The following is an 18,383-nucleotide window of genomic DNA, read 5'->3' as shown; positions in this document are numbered from 1 at the left end:
AATAACCACTGGTTCCACGCAACGTAAAAACACCATACAAACAAACAAAACAATCCTCTAACAGAGCGACACAGGGAGACGAGAACTTCACGAGGAAAAAAATGGGTAAAACGTTGTAAACAAGTCACACGCATGTTACTGGTTGGTTAAATATTCCCTAAGCTACGTTACAAGAGCTAGTTACATGACGAAAAAATACGAAACCTTTATATAGACTCCCATGGGGAGTCTTCAAGTAATAATCATACAGTATAACCTTCATTCTCCCAAACTTTGTTCAGTTTCTCTCTCTCTCTCCCTCTCTTTCAACTTGCCGGTTTCGTGAGTGAATCTCCAGAACTAACAATGAATGGAAGAAAGAGATACTACCGAAATCAATCTTGACGCGGGAATTAGCATTGAAATAAATTTTGACGCGGGAATTAGCAACTGAAACGGGGTCTACTGAACTCAGTCTTGATGCGGAAGTCCTTAGCACTTACAGAGCAAAATGATTAAAAAAAAAACAACCCAATTTTTACACGGGAATCAGCAACTGAAAAAACAGGGTCTGTAGAAATCATTCGTTACGCTAGAATTAGTAACTCAAACATAGACCAATGAAACCAATCCTTACGCGGGAATTAGATACTGAAAAAGGGCAAACTGAAACCAAGCATTAAAGGCCTATTGAAGTAGCGACTGTATTGCAATTTTTGAATGACCGAATGAGGGCCAACACCCGTTACGGTTCGACGAATACCTTCCTGAGAGAGAGAGAGAGAGAGAGAGAGGTTAAACGTTCACAAAAGAAGAAGAAGAAGAAGGAGAAGAAGACAAAGATGATTTCGCTTCCCGCCAATTAAACGTCATTCTCAGTTACGCTTTTCGGTCTGAGGCGACATCAATTTACTTCGCTGGATGACTGTGTTCTCGGTGCCAATAATCTCCAAGGAAATATATGTTCTTTACCTGATAATCTGGAACGTTACGCACACACACGAACACACAAGATTATTCCTTCCAAGGTAAATTTTTAAGTACACAGAGAGTGAAACCCAACGACTATTTTGAAATGGACACAATCTTAGGATGGAATGGAATATACAATTGAAGCCAAAGGCCAAGCAAGTACTGTGACCTATGAGGTCATTCAGCGCTGAAAGGGAAACAGAAAGGAAAAAAAGGGGTATTACAAGGTATAAAAGGAGGAAAGCAATCTGCAGTTGCAATATGAAACAACTGTCAGGGGGTGGAAGATGATGTCACTGCCCACATACAGAATGGGTCTAATCTTCTCGAGATTTTGTCAGTATTTCAGTACGATCTACGACAGCATAATGAGAATAAATCCGTGATTTCTACTTGCCTTCATCTTAAAAGCAATTTAATCCAAGAACTCTCTAAAAAAAATCGCAATTCATAGCGGCAGCAATACGGTAAAAAAAAATCCGTTGCTTGCGGTTGCATGCACACCAAGCGTCTATCACAGTTCCGCGCATGCATAGCAAAACACACGATTAACACAAAACCAAAAGCAGACCGCCATGAAAATCCTGAGATTACGCCCAGTCGAGTATTCCAAAAATGACCGAACGTGATGGAACAAAAAATATAATTTTTGGAAATGATTTTTTTCATATGTATGTCAGACACGTTCGCCAATCCGTGCTTGGAAAAAATTAGAAACCGGTGATTTATGCTTTATGCGAGACGCCAGAAAAAATGATATGAAAATAATTTGGAAATGGAGCAGCTTTCCAATGGGACAGGTAACCGATAGCATTTTTCCAGAGGCCTAACCAACAGCTGTAGTTTGTCGTATGACTGGTTGTTATTATTATTATTATATTATTATTATTATTATTATTATTATTATTATTATTATTATTATTATTGCCTCATAAGTGCAAACAACAGGTGTACTATTGCCTTATAAACTGGTATTATTATTATTATTATTCAGATGATAAACCCTATCATCTGGAACAACCCACCACCGGGGAGATTGATTTTGAGATCCAAGCTTGCAAAGATTATGGTGGTCATTTATATTATAATAAAAAAACACACACGCACACACAATAACATTCCAAAGGTTTTAATGGCAGGAAAAATCCATTTGATTGATTGGGTCACAGTCGAGAAAAATCCGCCCAAAATCCATTTGATTAACTAGGTTCCCAGTCGAGAAAATACCTGACTGCTGTGTCATGTACTAATTTTTTTTGGATTGAGCCACCCACCCAGTTACTTTACATACAGAGTAGGGAAGTGTAACTCACCTCTCTTTCTCTCTCTCTCTCTCTCTCTCTCTCTCTCTCTCTCTCTCTCAAGCATACTTAACAGTTCATGAACCAGACCGGTCCTGTTTCATGCATAGCAATTTCCTCTTCATTAATAACAATGCAAAGACAAAAAAATCATTCCCACAAACCACAATGATACGTAACTTTCAGCAACTTATAATATTTCTTCAACTATCCTTCAATCACAGAGACTATTATTATTATTATTATTTTCTATCACAGTCATCCAATTCGACTGGGTGGTATTTATAGTTTGGGTTCCGGGTTGCATCCTGCCTCCTTAGGAGTCCATCATTTTTCTTGGTATGTGTGTTGTTTCTGGTAGCACACTCTTCTGCATGAGTCCTGGAGCTGCTTCATTATCTAGTTTTTCCAGTTTCCTTTTCAGGGATCTAGGGATCGTGCTTAGTGTCCCTATGATTATGGGTACAATTTCCACTGGCATATCCCATACCTTCTTATTGCTCAATTCTGGTCTAGATACTTATAAATTTTTTCTCTCTCTTTCTCATCTACTCTGGTGTCCCCATGGTATTGCAACATCAATGAAAGTATTATTATTTATTATTATTATTATATTATTATTATTATTATTATTCAGAAGATAAACCCTCCCTTACACATGGAACAAACCCACCGACGGGGCCACTGACTTAAAAGTCAAGCTTCTAAAGAATATGGCAACTATTTAAAAGCAATAACAGAAGTTAAAAAGAAATACAGAAAAAGGAGACTCAATTATTAGGAAAGAAAATGTAAATTAAAAATGATTACACAAATAGATCAAAATGTAAGTCGATTACATCATAAACGGTGAATTGCTTCAGGGTGCTAATTTCATTATTGAAATCATTTCTGTACTTTCACGTAACATAGCTTTTTATATTAGTCTGACAACCGTCAAAATAACTTATTCAGCACCTAAGTAATTTATTACAATTCATTTCCAATATAACAGATAACTGAGAATTTCTTCATAAGCCCTATATCAACGATGTATTTGTATATACTTGTAATTTATAAATATATATAAATACTACGGAAAGCTCCAAAAAGCTGTAGAGGGTATCATTGACCTAATATATATATATATATATATATATATTATATGATATATATATAATATATATTTTTTTTATGTATATATACGATATATATATATATATATAACTATATATATATAGATATATATATTATATTATACGCATATTATTACTATTATATACTACTACGTATATATTATATATATATATATATATATATATATATATATATATATATACTACGATATATTATACATATATATATATATATATATATATATATATATATATATATATATATAGATATAGTTACCTGAATAGAATTTCTTATTCATTTAGATATTCATTCTCCTGGTTAAGGAAATAACTTACACATATATTTAACGACGAGTTTCATCATTCTCAAGTAATAATTCACATCTGCTGGTTTTAGGCAGATATTAACCTACCTTCTACAGCTTTCTGGAGATTCCGTATTATTTATAAATAAATTACAAGTATATAAAAAATGTCACTGAAATATAATATATATATATATATATATATATATATATATATATATATATATATATATATATATGTATATATGTATATATATATATATATATATATATATATATATATATATATATATATATATAGAGAGAGAGAGAGAGAGAGAGAGAGAGAGAGAGAGAGAGAGATTGCAGACTTATATGGCCTACTGCCGATGAAGCAAAGAGCTAGCAAAGGAACAAAAAAGGGGTCCCACTTGAGAGAGAGAGAGAGAGAGAGAGAGTAGAGAGAGAGAGATCCCAGGAGAAAATCTCACGCGAGAGTGCCAACATCCATCAAGTACATACACGGTCATGCCTCCAACTCTTTCAACCCGACGCGGGTCAGCCGTTTTCACAAATGGCTGTCGCAGAAGAACCAATGGGAAACCGACGTAGATCTGCACCGCTACCGAAAAATGGTCCAGGAAGGTTCAGGACCCTCTTCTCCACCCCACCGAGTTCCAGTTCCCTCCTCCGGAAAGGGGCGTAGCGTCGTCGTGACTTGCGAGAAGGAAGACTTAGTACGCCTCTTGGTTAAGGGGCGGAGCTGGAAGTCATCGAACGAGAGTGGCTGCCTCGGTGGGAACAGTAAGGCTCCCGGCATCGAGAGCTCTTCTCCTTCTTCTTCTTCTTGATACTTCGAAGGCAGAACTTCTTCGCCCCCAGTTTGGCTTCAGCTGCTGAAAGATTGGGGAGGCGGCTACAAAAGGCTCTGGAAGCGAGACTCCTGGAACGGCTAACGGTTATTTTCGGCTTCTGGAAGGTAAAGGTTGTTAACGCGAGACTCCTGGAAAGGCAAACAGTTCTTCTGGAATTCTGAAAGATAAATTCTCTAGAAGTGAGACTCCTGGTACGGAAAAGTTCTGGCCTTCTGGAAGAAAAACGCTCTGGAAGCGAGACTTCTGGAACGCCAAAGGTCCTTCTGGACTTCTGGAAGGTCAGGGCTGCGGACGAGGGATTCCTGTGGAACGGCTAGACAGGTCTGGGCTTCTGGAAGGGAGCTGGAAGGTTCAATCCTGACTGGACGCACAATCAGTTACTAACAACACATGGCCAAGATACTACTCAAGAATATGTCACCTCTTCGATATTCTTCCAAGGTAAGTTCATGAACGTTCGACAGATTTAGTTGGTATCATTCCAAGTTCAATGGAAGGAATTGGGGATTGCAAATTCTTAATGAAGAGTGTGCGTGTGTATGTATGTATGTAACACACACAATATATATATATATATATATATATATATATATATATATATATATATATATATATATATATTTATGATATATAAGACTGTTTTATGAACTTTCCAAGACTTAGTCAATCACAGTATTAGTTTAAGAAAATCACCACTTGATATGTTAAGAATTTAATGTTAGAAAAAGTACACTAGTGTCCTCTGTTCTGTCGTTAAACTTGCTTGAAAAAATATGCTATCGGCCGTCAATGAGACTTAATTCTTGTGATAATGATTCTTTAAATACGGACACTACGACCTTGAATGTTTATGGGATACTTACCTTTCAGGAGTCTGGAGTCTCATTTCCTTGCAACCATTAAACTTCGATCCGGGCGTAGTCAGTTTTGAGCTTTCTGCAAAAATATACAATCAATAATTATTCCATGGCAAATTTTGAATACTTGACACATGACAGGGACTGAATTACAAAGAAAATAGTACTGTTTAGGTTAAAATTCTACACAGTGAATATTATTTGCAATTTTAACAACACTCAAGAGAATTCTGAATATATACTACCCTATTTTTAAGATGTACAGTTCAATGTCGCCACTGGAAAATTAGGATCTTCACATTTTTGGTTCAGTATGATAATTTAATAACTTTTATTTACCGGCACTTTAAATCTTGTAACAGGACTGATTTACAACAAGATTCTAAAACCGTTTAGAAATAGTCCAGATAAGACGTAAATTTTTTTTTTAGCAGGGAAGGTCTACAAAAACCAATAACATTGATGTGATTCAATCCCTACCCAATATCTCAAAGAAAACTTGACAATCAATGTATTCAAGAACTTAAAACCTTTGTAATTACGCTTATTAACGAGCTATAAAGCAACTGATTACAGATATAAGGCGTTAGTCATACAGGTGAAAAAGGCTTAGCTAAATTGTCAAGTTTCTTCTTAATAAGCCTGAAAACTACTCAAGGAATCCTGTGGTCCAAAAACCTCCCAATTCTGTATTCTGTAATAGTTCACATATCAATTCTGAACATTTATCATCACAATTTGCATGGAAATTCCAGGATCGAATTCCAGACCCTTCAAAAAAGCATTATTGCACTTTCTTGAAACTATTCAAGAAGGAAGACCGTTGGCTAGGATTTCAGTAGGTCAGGATTTGAATCAGGACCACAATTGCTGCGATGTGGTCCTAAACCATGACAAAAACTCAGAGAAGTTTCTTGAAAATTTGCCAATAAATTCATGTTTAAGACTTTATTCTGCTCAAAAGCACTTTGACTAACAAAGCAGGTTAAAATTTAGATCGCAGTGAATATATCTTAATTTGTTATAACAGAAACTTGAACTGTTGATAATATTCTCATGGAGATTTTCACTGGGATACACAAAATTTTAATTCTTCTTTATCATCCCGCCCCCCCGATGACATCCTGAAAGCTAAATTATATTCTTCGATTTACAGAAATGGCTGCTCTTCATAATGACAGTGCCCTTTCTGATAGGAATGGGTATTCCAGTCAGTGCTGAAAATGAAGAACCAGCACAGAACTTGGAAAACCACAACAGCACAGTATGGATTAAAGATCTTACAGGAATCTGTGAGAAATTTAGAGGTCATATGAATTCATCACTGATGAACGTGGAAGGCCAAAACAAAAGTCTGGACATTTATTCACAGCTGGGAAACCTCATCGCTAAAATCGAAAATGGGGGAAGCAACATCTTCAGTAAAAGCAGCATAATCGCTGACCTCAGCGGCCAGATTACAAAGTTTCTGGGACAGGCACGTGTTGATTCAAATGAACAGACCACGGTACAAAGTCATCGTTCATAAAAGTCTATTCAAAGCAGCCATTGACGATTTCAGGACCGGCAGCAACCAAGGAAAAAGTGAAGTCTACATTTTCAAGACACTTTTTGATCAGATACCTGACACTGAGGACCTGCAAGACGTCATTTCAGATACCTTGGGCATGCATAAAAAATTTGGTAAAGCACTGGCTGAAATCGTTCGGCGGCCATAAAGAAGGTCAACAACCCAAGGAATGAGTAAAGCTGTGAACAAAAACAAAGGCAAATATGATGACTCAAACGATGGTTCTGACATTGGAGGCAGCCAAGACAATGAAATCGAGCTCAATGATACCAACAAGAAGTTCGTGGAACTGGTCAAGGATATATTCTCCGAAGAATTTGGTACTCTAGACTTTTTACCAGCAATATTCCGGTAACACGACCCACATGCATGACTCAGACTTATACAAGCCAAGTAACGTCACTGCTTCTGGCATCTGGATTATGGTCAAGTCCACGTGGCAGAGAATCTTGTCTTACATGAAACGAGAGAACTCCCTAAAAGCTTTCATGGAAATGACCCCGGTGAAGATCATTGATAGGATTCTCAGCCTGGGAGACAATGTGAATTTGATGGGTTTTTTAGCAACCAAGCTGGATCCTGACTTTGCTCTGTTCTTAACCAATGAAATTAATCCATACCTTGGCCCAGTACGAGATCTTGAGAGCTTTTACAGCTTCCTGACAAATTTTGGTCTGAGTGGCATCGTCAATTACCTCACCTCAGAGAAAGTTGGCTACACCCTGAACACAATGACTCGACTGATGACAGCTTATTTGCAGGACACGGTTTCAGATGATCTCGTTAATGAATACATCGAATTCATATCGTTCAATAACACAGAGTTAAGTAATCTATATAAATCATTTGTGACAAGTAATAAAGATAACTCGAGCAATGATGAGGTCAGCGGTTACCGTCGTTTTAAAAGGCAGGCAATGAAGGATGTGGGCGAAGCATTCAAAGTTCTTCACCGATTACACATTTCGGGTCCAGAAGTGGGGAAGTTGATGCTGTAGGATCCAGAAATGGAGAAGTTGACACAGTGGGATCTAGAAGTATAGAAGCTCCTGAACCAACAGAGCAAAGCTTCTCAGATGACCTGACACAAGATGGGATATCCAGGTCTGGCTACGGGGGTTACGGCTATGAGACTAGCAAGAGTGGAGGTGGGTACGGCGGCGGTTACGGAGGTGGCTATGGAGGTGGATACGGTGGTGGTGGCGGTTACGGAGGAGGTATGATTGATCCTTACATCGCCTTGGGTGCCCTAGCACTGGGAACCCTCCTGGGATTCCTGCTGTTCCGCCTCATCAACGGCACCAGGAGACGAGGGAGGCGCGACATCAATGACGGGTCCCTTTCACTCTGGCTGTCAGACGTCCCCGAAAAATTCTTCTTTTGGGATGCAAATGGCAGTGAAATTAAACAAGAACACTCATCTAACGACACCATGGAGGATTTGAAGTTGCCAGTTTCTCTCCGGGGCGATGTCTGGTCTTCAGATCCGCTGGTTGGCGATGAATATTTCATCGAAGAGTTTGAAGAGGAAGACATTGCTGACGAACTGAACCAACTCTGGAGGATATACAAGAACAGCAGCAATCCAGCTTGTGTCCATTCACATTTTTGTCACGTGTTAGCCCATAGTACAGCAGAGGATCTGACAGGAAGGGATTCCAGCTTGGCATTGCTTATGTAAGTACTATCCTTATTTCTGTTAGTTTAAACTTGCAAGTCTGAGATCAAATGATATTCAATATATGTCAAAGTCACAATAAAAAATCAGCTTTAAATATGTTGATACATTCAATTAAATTAATTTCTTTCAACCCACATTAGATTTTTGCCAAGTCCAAGCTAAACACTGCCTTTACCATGTAATTCCGAGATAAATGATATTCAGTATATTTACAATAAAGTCAAAATATTGTTATCAGCTTCAAATATGATGATACATCCATTTCAATTCATTTCTTTCAGCAAACTCTAAATCCTAGACAAGTACAAGCTATACCTTTACCATAACAGAAGAATCAAATACTCTTCTTTAAAACATAGGTGTCTGCTTTGAATTCATCTTGTAGAATCTATGCAATCATCTCTAGTACTCATATATTCTTATTCACCACAGGGCATCTGTAAGCAACCTGATGGGAGTGTGAGATCAGGACAACTGGTGGATCATGTGACACAAACTCTGGTCGTGGGAGGTCCCTACACATGCTCCCCAACTCTCCCCAATTGCCAGCTCCTTCTATAATGTTCTGCAAGGTGTGAAGTTGAACCTAAAAATAAAATCTATTGGCATTAATGGACCTCTTGACCTATGAGAAACACAAATGGCCTTTATTTATTAAGATAATTGCACACATAAATACTGTCACTATATGTTCTTCAGCCTCACAACAAAATGTGAATCAGTTTGGAATGCTCTTATTTTTAGAAGGATGCATCAAATGTTAACTGATTATGATGTTCTAAATCGGTCACAAGAAGGATTTCTAAACAAAGAGGTCGGCTGAAAGAAATTTGTCGCAAGAGACACACTTAGACAACTGATTTCATCAAACTCTTAAAAGAAATCTGATAGTACAGGAGAAAACAGTTTAAACTGCCAAACCACAGCTGGGTAACAAATAAACCACAAAATTAATCACCAAAATAATCTGTGCAAACTGTAAGAATCCTGAAAAGAACTAAACCTACCCTGAAAGAAAATACAGAACAGGCTAACCAGCCCTGAAATAAATGGACAACAGCTAATCCTGAAACAAAACTTCTGCTGCTGGTGATGAAAAGTAGAAACATAATTGTAGAATACCTGATTATTGGTTCCCCTCTTTCAGAGAGCTAGAATACACAATTAAAATAAAAGGTTTTTTGTCTCCACTCCAAATATGGAGTGAATAGCGTATACGTCCTGGATCAACACAAGGCTATATTGAAAGAATTTTTTCTGGTGCTGTACATGAAAGTCTGATGCTCCTCTATCAAGTATGAAAATACTTTTTTAAAACGATTTTGCAAACATATGCATAGCAAACACCTTAGTGTAGTGAGGTTCTCTCTGGTGAATTCTGTTTCTCGTTGGTGTCAAATTAAATTGATCTATTACGCTGGGTTGTGTTCAACCTATTCAACCTACAGTATTTCAACTTATTAATCTTATGCTTTTTTGTTGTCGTATGTAGGGGCAGGTGATCACTGGGAAACAGAGCTCCCTATTTGGGACTAAATCAACCAAGATAATCAGATAAGGAATTAGGATTAAGTATTCCAAAGCCTTGCATTCTGTGAGGAATGACCTTAGTAGTAATATGAGACCTAGAGTAAAAAAAAGAAAAAGAAAAAAAAAGTAACTTACGAATCTGTTCTAATCGAAGTAGAATAACTTATTACTGAAGTAGCATAAATTGTGATATTCCACATCAAATTGTATGCCAAGTGTAAACAAAAATGTAGATGTTATAATTAAAAACTTCAAAAACCAAAAGTTCTTTTTACTCATTACATATAGATTCAATTAATCATGCTTCTGATAATATTTTCCAGTTAAGCTTGATGATAATGACATGACAGTAAAACGTGTCATGTTATAACTTAATTATGAGTTATATGAGGTGTGTGTGTGTGTGTGTGTGTGTGTATGTGAGAGAGAGAGAGAGGAGAGAGAGCGAGAGAGAGAGCCGGAGAGAGAGAATGAGAGAAAAGAGGAGTCAAGTCAAAGTTATTACCATACATATTTTGTTTGCGGGTTCACTTCCAGAGTGGCTTCTTCGTGTGAAAGTTGCATCCTTTTTACATGAATTTTTAATTTCTTTATGAACTGGCATTATTCCTTCTGTAACTGAACAGAAAACAAAGTCTATTTACCTAAAGTTATAAAAGGAGATTTTCCAGAAGAGACTCCCTTACTATGAAGGGAAGTCGTCCGATTCATGAATTAATTCTTCCCACAACCACTGAAATAATCAGTTACCTAAGCTAAATGGGACGAAACTTAGTTAAAACTGAAGGCATATTGTTATTTTTTGAACGGAAAACTACCGTACTGCAAGAGCTTACCATCTCTTGGAAGACAAGCCAGCATCATCAAAATTGACTTTAGTCCAATTCTGGAGAGTCAGATCATCATAAAAGGCTTCCATAGTGTGTGCAGCGCTTTGGGGAAGACACGAGATGGCTCCCTTACCAGTTTGGACTCACCGTGCAAGACCAATAATAATAATAATAATAATAATAATATGTTTTATTTCAGCTCGGGGCCATATACATTGAGTATACAAGATACAGACAGTAACATACACAATCTAGATACATGAGATATGATAAAATAGAAAAAGAAAATGAATAATCGGCACTTATCCATAATATAGTGAGGTAGCATAAAAGCTAGTAATCATCATACTGGTAATACAGTAATAATATTGGTGAGAAAAAAAAAATGCATTGCGAGTAATAACAGTTTGGTGCACATATTATATAACTCAAATTTCAACTAGAGCCTTAGGTGGTTACAGTAGTCAGGTCAGAGGGCTTAAATAATATTAAATTAAATGTAATAAAACTTTAACTTGATAGGAATCACAGTAATAATGAAAAATTAAAATCTCAGCTATAAATGTAATAATGAAAAAAAACTGCAGATGACATCTTGCCAATACAGAGATTAAGTCTTTAGGGGACAAAGGCCTCATTTTCCATCTTTCCCACAATTTAGATCTTCTTCTTGCTTCACTCCTTAGGATGCTTTGTATGAGCGAGTTGCTGCTGTTTCTAACCTCGGGTTACCAAGACTGGAACATTTTGTTCGCCTAACAATGATTTTAAATTGTCCAGGTGGTTTTCAATGAACATCTGTGTGGCGGAGTGGTAGCGGGGAGTGTTTGTGAGGCGTCTCAGAATGTCATTGTGCACAACAGTGATGCGTCTCAGGTCTCTTGGGTATAGTTCGTCCAGAGGGAACACCCATAGATACTGTAGCAGTACGAGCGGAATAGAAGCAGTTTCACGTCTCGGTGACAGAAGGCAAACCTCCTTGCAATCATGTTGCCAGCTGCATAGTTTACGACCGCCTCTGTTCAATGTCTGCCGTATCTTTTAGGTCGTCGGTGATAATGTGACCCAAATACGGAAATTCGAGCACAAATTCCAGCCGATGGTTTCCGAGGAAAATTTGAGGTTCTGCAATATGCTTAAGCGATCTCGGGAGCAGCGACATACACTGGGTCTTGGTTTCGTTGTAGATTATATCAAATTCCTCTGCATTATTGGCGGCAGGTGTCGATGAGTCGTTGGAGACCTTGCACTGATGGGGAAATCAGAACCATATCGTCGGCGTAACAGAGGTTGTTTATAGTTGTTTCATTGACGGTGCATCCGATGGGAGCGAGTCAGTTTTGGACATTCAAGTCATCTGTGTACGTATTAAACAGGTAAGGAGAGAGAATGCCCCCTTGCCGGAGCCCGTTTAGGGAGCCGAAGGTGTAAGATAACACGTTACCCCATTTGACACAGAATTGCTGTGTGGAGAACCAGCAATTGTAAAATGCCAATTAGGTACAGGGGTGTGCCCTTTTATGCAGCTTCAGGAAGAGCTTCAGGTAGTTTACTCTGTCAAATGCTTTTCTCACATCTACAAAACAAAGGAAAATAGGAGAGGCTGATGATAGGTAGTAATTAAGCAATTCTTTCAGTATGTAGATGCAGGTGTCGGTTGAGTGGTTTGCTTTAAACCCGAACTGGTTGTCAGTGGTGTGTAAAAAGGGGAAGAAGTCTAACTAGAAGAACAGACTCAAGTATCTTCGATGCGATCGTTGTGATTGCAATCGGCCGGTAGTTGCCAGGGTCAGCTGCATCCTTTAGCTTGTTTTTGATTAATGGTATCAAGTGAACTAAGAGTAGGGAGTCTGGAAGAAACCGGTGAATTATGCACGCATTGAATAGGCAGCTAGCAAAATGTAAATTATCGGATGGCAGAGTTTGAAGGCCTCTGCAGGAAGACCATCACAGCCGGGCGATTTATTATTAGGTAGGCTGTTTATGGCATCGCTGATGTTACCTGGCGTAATACGGTCTGCAAAATGAAATTGAATGTGTCAGTAAGGAGGTTATCTACATCCCTTCGGGAATCTTGATCATTTACGCAATTCAGGATATTGTTGAAGTGATCGCCCCACATACTTGCAATAGCTTCGTCTCCGACTGCTTCCCCTACTCTCTGTGATAGCTTTTTAGTTTTGGGATTTAAAGACTGGATATCTTTCCAAAGACGAGGATAATCACCAGATTCTAAGTTTCTAGACATTGCATCGGCTCTTAGTTTGTTTTTCATTTAGCCTGCAGTGCTTAAGAGCAAGTTTGAACTGCGCTCTCGCCTGTCTCATTAGCAATGCAGTGTGCCCTTCCCTGGGGCTACCATTTTGCCTCCACAGTAAAAACATTTCTCGTGAGTATGTATACAGATCTTTAACCAAGTCATTCCATCCAGGTATATTACGAGAATTACCTTGACGAAATCTGTAGGCAGTCCTGCCCGAAGCAAGCAAAAGCGGAGATTATGTTCAAATAGAATTCATTCAGATCCCTCTTGTGGTGGTCATTTCTACAATTTGTGTTTAGTACAAGTAAGGCGTCTGCCGTTGAACTATTGACCGCAACCTGGTTTCCGTGTCGCCCTAAAGTCTCTGGTTTTCTGTTGGTTTTTAAAATCCCAGTTTACCGCTGGTGGTCGATCAGTTAGGGGGTTCACGGTAGGGAGGGTTGGGGTACTGAATGACACCTGTAATGGGATGTGATCGTAGCCGTTGCAAGATCATAGCGAATATTGCAGGTCATAATAGAATCATGAAGTGTGGATGTGATGCAGTGGTCCAGCAGGAAGTTGTAATAGCGTCCCGCTACTATATGTACATATGAATAGGAGGAGGGAGGGAGGAGCATTACATCGCTAATTTGGAGAGCATGATTTTGACAGAAGCGAGTAAGTTCATTATAAAATTGTTTTGTGGGGTGAGAATTAAGGTCCCCGATTATACAATATGATCAGCAGGAGAATCATGAATAATACTGTGTAACTTCCCCTAGGATCATGCAGTAATGATCAAAATTATTGTTATTTTCCCATGGCATATAAACATTAATAATTAGGATAATCGAGTTCCCTACTGTCACTTGAAGCCCCAGCAATCTGTCACTCTGTAGGTCATCACCTTTATCGTATTGTCTAACGATTTGTGCCACAGGAAAGAAGGCCTCCTTTCGGCGACCGGCTAGGATTTGATCTGTAACTTGCATCGATGAAGTCGAGAAGGTTCTGTAGTCTTCATGAATTGAATCGCATATGGCAAGGTCATGTGGCCAGAGGAGTTCTTGCAGTGCAATAATGCCTTTGAAGTTTTGCAGAACATGTTTAGAAGAGGAATGTTCCGCTTGAGGCCAAAGATATTCCAAGAGATTATGTTTAATGTATCCATGACTACTCACGAAGATGGGAGATGAATGCGCTGATCAGTTTGGGTGGATGAGGGTTTAGCCAGGGGGAGTGGGCAGTCACTCGCCGTGGGGGTTGGCTGGCACTTGCGGTGGAAATGACCCTGGTTGGAGTGTCAGTAAGTTCCCCTGGGGGAGGGGTGGTTGATCCCGGATTAGTCTGTATCTTGAAACTAATATATTAGGACCGAAATTCTCGCCTTTAAGAACGTCGAGGTGTTGAAATAGGCAGGTAATCCTGTAAGCCACTTTATGTTTAATCCTGCATGGGATTTCGTGAGAGATGAGTGGGTCAGAGCCAGTGAGAAACTTGACTCTCTCCACTATGGCATCCAGCGTCACCGATGAGCGCAGATTGTGAATTACTATGTGGCATCTCTTCTCAGGTGTCGGGTGAGGTGAAACACGAATGTTGGGCTCCGGTCCAGCGGCCAAACGGGAGGTTCTTCTCTTCTTTCTGCTTGTTTGTATCTGCCAGCCGCCAGACCCCTCATGATCAGTTTCATCTGCATCTACGATGGGGGGTTGGGGTTGGGGGGGAGAGATAGGTGGGGAGGATTACGAGGGCTAGTAATCATCACCGGATATATCTTCCACCGGAGGCACTGGGGAGGGAGAAGTAGTTTTTGGGGGTCAACAGTCCCCTCGGAACGGGGCACTTCCGTGTTGCTGGGAGGCGAGGAAAAACTGGATGCCGCATTCGTAGTAGTCTTGGTGGCTATCTGTGCGATTGTCTATCGATCCCTGCACTCCTTTGATCGCACATCCCAGATCCGTGTGAGGTTATTTGATTCCACCTTTTTAAGGCTGATTATGGATTCCTGTAGTCCTTTGATCACGTCCCAGATTCTTGATAAATTATCATTTGTCTCCTCAATTTTTTCAGAGTTTTTTCCAATTATTTCTGAGAGAGATTTTACTGTTTTGAAGGCATTTTCTGCAGTGTGGTACACCGCAGGTAGGCTTAGGTCAGCAGGGCCCTTTGGAGCAGGTTGTAAGGGTCATCGGCGTATATTTCCACCGAGCAGGTCCTTAGCCACTTAGTGATATACGATATTTTTTTGTGAGAGGACAAGTTCTACGCGGATCGCTCCTTGAGAATGCTCTCTGGTATCAGATCTTTGCATTTCGTATATGCAACGTTGATTTCCTCATCGGAGAAGGCATCGCTGACAGATTGTATAGCGGACTCGACGTCGGAACGGTTCGATTGGTATTGAATAAAGAAAAAGACAATTGTTCGCGAGTACGGAACTTGTGTAAGGGCACAGGCACCGGTAGGTGCCAGGGTCACTTGCGCAACGGTTGGAGGTTGGTCGGGTGACATTTTTGCGTAAGGGAGGGGTCCAAGCAACTAACACATACACTGTATTCTTTTTAAACCCATTTATTTCCCAGACCAATAGGCCTCGAGAAGCTGTGATTTGAAAGATTTCTAAAGCACTGATTGGAGCAGAAAGAATATTAGAATATCTGCCGTTGCACAACACTATGGGATGAATTATTGTACTTCACTTACATATAATCAGAGGCACTCTAGGTCATGTTAGGACGGGGGCTGGGGGAGGGACACTCATATCACCCAGGTAACGACTTGCCTTAATCAGGCTAAATTATGAGTATAAGGTTAGGATGTAGCCCTGTACTTTAATTTATACTTATGTGCTCAGAGTTAGGATAGGGAGAGAGTTTCCTAGACACTCTAGGTTTGGGTTAGGTAGGCTGTCTCCCCTAATCATTGTTTTAAGGTATGTTTTGTAACTGAGACTGATTACAGGCATGAACCATGCATTTTTTAAAGATTGCTTCCTTGTGGTTTATGAATTTCAGATCATTCCCGCAGGGGCATTTCACTACTTTTGGTCACCCCCCCCCTACCCCAAGCATCTAAAATAACCCTATCAGAATTGTTTTACATATACAGGGGCTTAAACCAACAATAATAACAGGGGAGGATTTAGGGCGTGCGAGGCCCCTAGGCTGGTGACTTAGGGGGACCTCTCGTTTGTGGGCAAGCAAAGAGGGCGCTTACAGAGGCGGATGGGGGGGGGGGGGGCGTCGGAAGGGTTCCGGGATTTATTTTCTAATTGAACATTAGTAATTATTTTTATTTTTATTATTATTAATCATTATTATAATTGTTATTATACACACACACACACACACAAATATATATATATCTTATATATATCTATATATATATATATATATATATATATCTACCTTATATATATCTATATATATATATATATATATATATATATACACATATAATACTACATACATAATATATATATTATATATATATATATATATTATATTTATATTAAATATTATTTGTTTTTTTTCCTTTTTTTTTTTGGTGAGGTGCGGGGCCCGCCCTAGCAATGGCCAGCTTGGCCACCCCCTATTGTCACCCTTCAGGTTTGATAACAATTAAAAAGTCTAATACAGTACTACCATTTTAAACTATAGCACGATTAAAAACAGACTACTATGAAGATTCAGGGCACCTGTAACAGTTTTTTCGCAATAACTTTTTATCTATGCAGTTCATAAATATAACGCTTATTCAGAATACACATTATATCTACACATAAATTTTGACTGTATTCTGTATTACGTAGGTTGAATAAATTTGGTACTTATAATGTAAAAGTGACTTTTTTTGAAGACGGGCCAACTTACTCAGAGAAGAAAAGGTTTCGAACGCACTCGTTACGCAACTTATGACGGCATTTCTTCCTCTTTCTCGATGGATGATTGGCTATACGTAATGAAGGCTACACCTCTGGCAACAATGACATAAAAAATTTAAATATGTACAAGCAAAGCAGTACACCTTTATGAACTCTGAAACCTCTCCACTGATAATTGTCATAATGAACAAACCAACAAAATATGTTAATAAATACAATAACACTTCGATTATTAGTCTAACTCCCAAAATCAAGTTTCCTACCTAAGAAATTACAGCCTACTTTATAGGTCACAATCAGATTGACAAGATGTAGGGAATAGTTGGTAATTTTCAAAAACATAGTAGACAAGCTTGATTTGATAACTGCTATATCCAATGTCAAGCAATTTTTATTGATTGGCTATCTACTTATTTACTGAAAAAAAAATAGCCAGTACCGTATTTTGGCTTTAAACCTTCACCAATAATGATCGTCTGAATGATGACTTCATGAGCTCCACCCAATTTGGCCTCGATATAATTCAGGATAACACTGAAGGCTATCATGGGTATTGTTGGATTAGAACATTTAACTTCTGGCTATAAAAACTAATTTCTCGAGTAGTTATGTAAGAAGTGCTAAATGCTCCTCAAGGATCCCAGCAGTTGGCCTAAACGTTTAATTCATGTATATTACTTCTATACTGTTGCGGCACTACTGCTACAGTAGTATTACTACTGTAGCACAGATACCCCACCCTCAACTATGTATCGTTCTGCCATTCATAAAGTCTTTGGGTCTCAGAGCCGATAGAACAAGGTGAATGAGTTTCTGCCTGGTGGATGGGCGGGGCAACATTTTGTCAAAAGGTGTTTACCTTGCTTACATAATGAATGTTTTTCGACTCTTGGCTCGTAATCATTGGCCATGGCGTTGGCTAGATAATTTTTACTCTATAACAATTAAAGCCATCGGGTTTAGGTTATGATAATGCTGACAAAATTTTGTGTGTGGTTGTAAAATATACATATGTCAACTTTCAGCTACATCCGATGCTTTGATAAGGAGCAAAGTCCCAAAAAACCGTGCTACAGAGGCCCTGAATCTCACAGTTGTATAACTTACTGTGTAAAAAGACAACGTTCCATATCTATCTGTAGTCATAATTTGTACAGTAACTTGGTAAGTTCCAGCCCCAGCCATCAATACTTTAAATATTGATAAATAGTAGGTATATTTCTTTGGTAATTCTCTACAATAGCTCCGCCAGCAAGTT

The 18,383-nt window shown here is 38.8% G+C and overlaps 1 pseudogene; it reads left to right on the top strand.

Moving 5' to 3' along the window:
• The first annotated feature begins 7,122 nt into the window (after positions 1–7,122).
• LOC135209973 (uncharacterized) lies at positions 7,123–9,195 on the top strand (annotated as a pseudogene).
• The last annotated feature ends 9,188 nt before the right edge of the window (positions 9,196–18,383 follow it).

The sequence above is a fragment of the Macrobrachium nipponense genome, chromosome 39 (genome assembly GCF_015104395.2).
Source record: "Macrobrachium nipponense isolate FS-2020 chromosome 39, ASM1510439v2, whole genome shotgun sequence".
NCBI lineage: Eukaryota > Metazoa > Arthropoda > Malacostraca > Decapoda > Palaemonidae > Macrobrachium > Macrobrachium nipponense.
The sequence above is the reverse complement of the archived record's forward strand: the minus strand, read 5'-3'. Positions and strand labels throughout refer to the sequence as shown.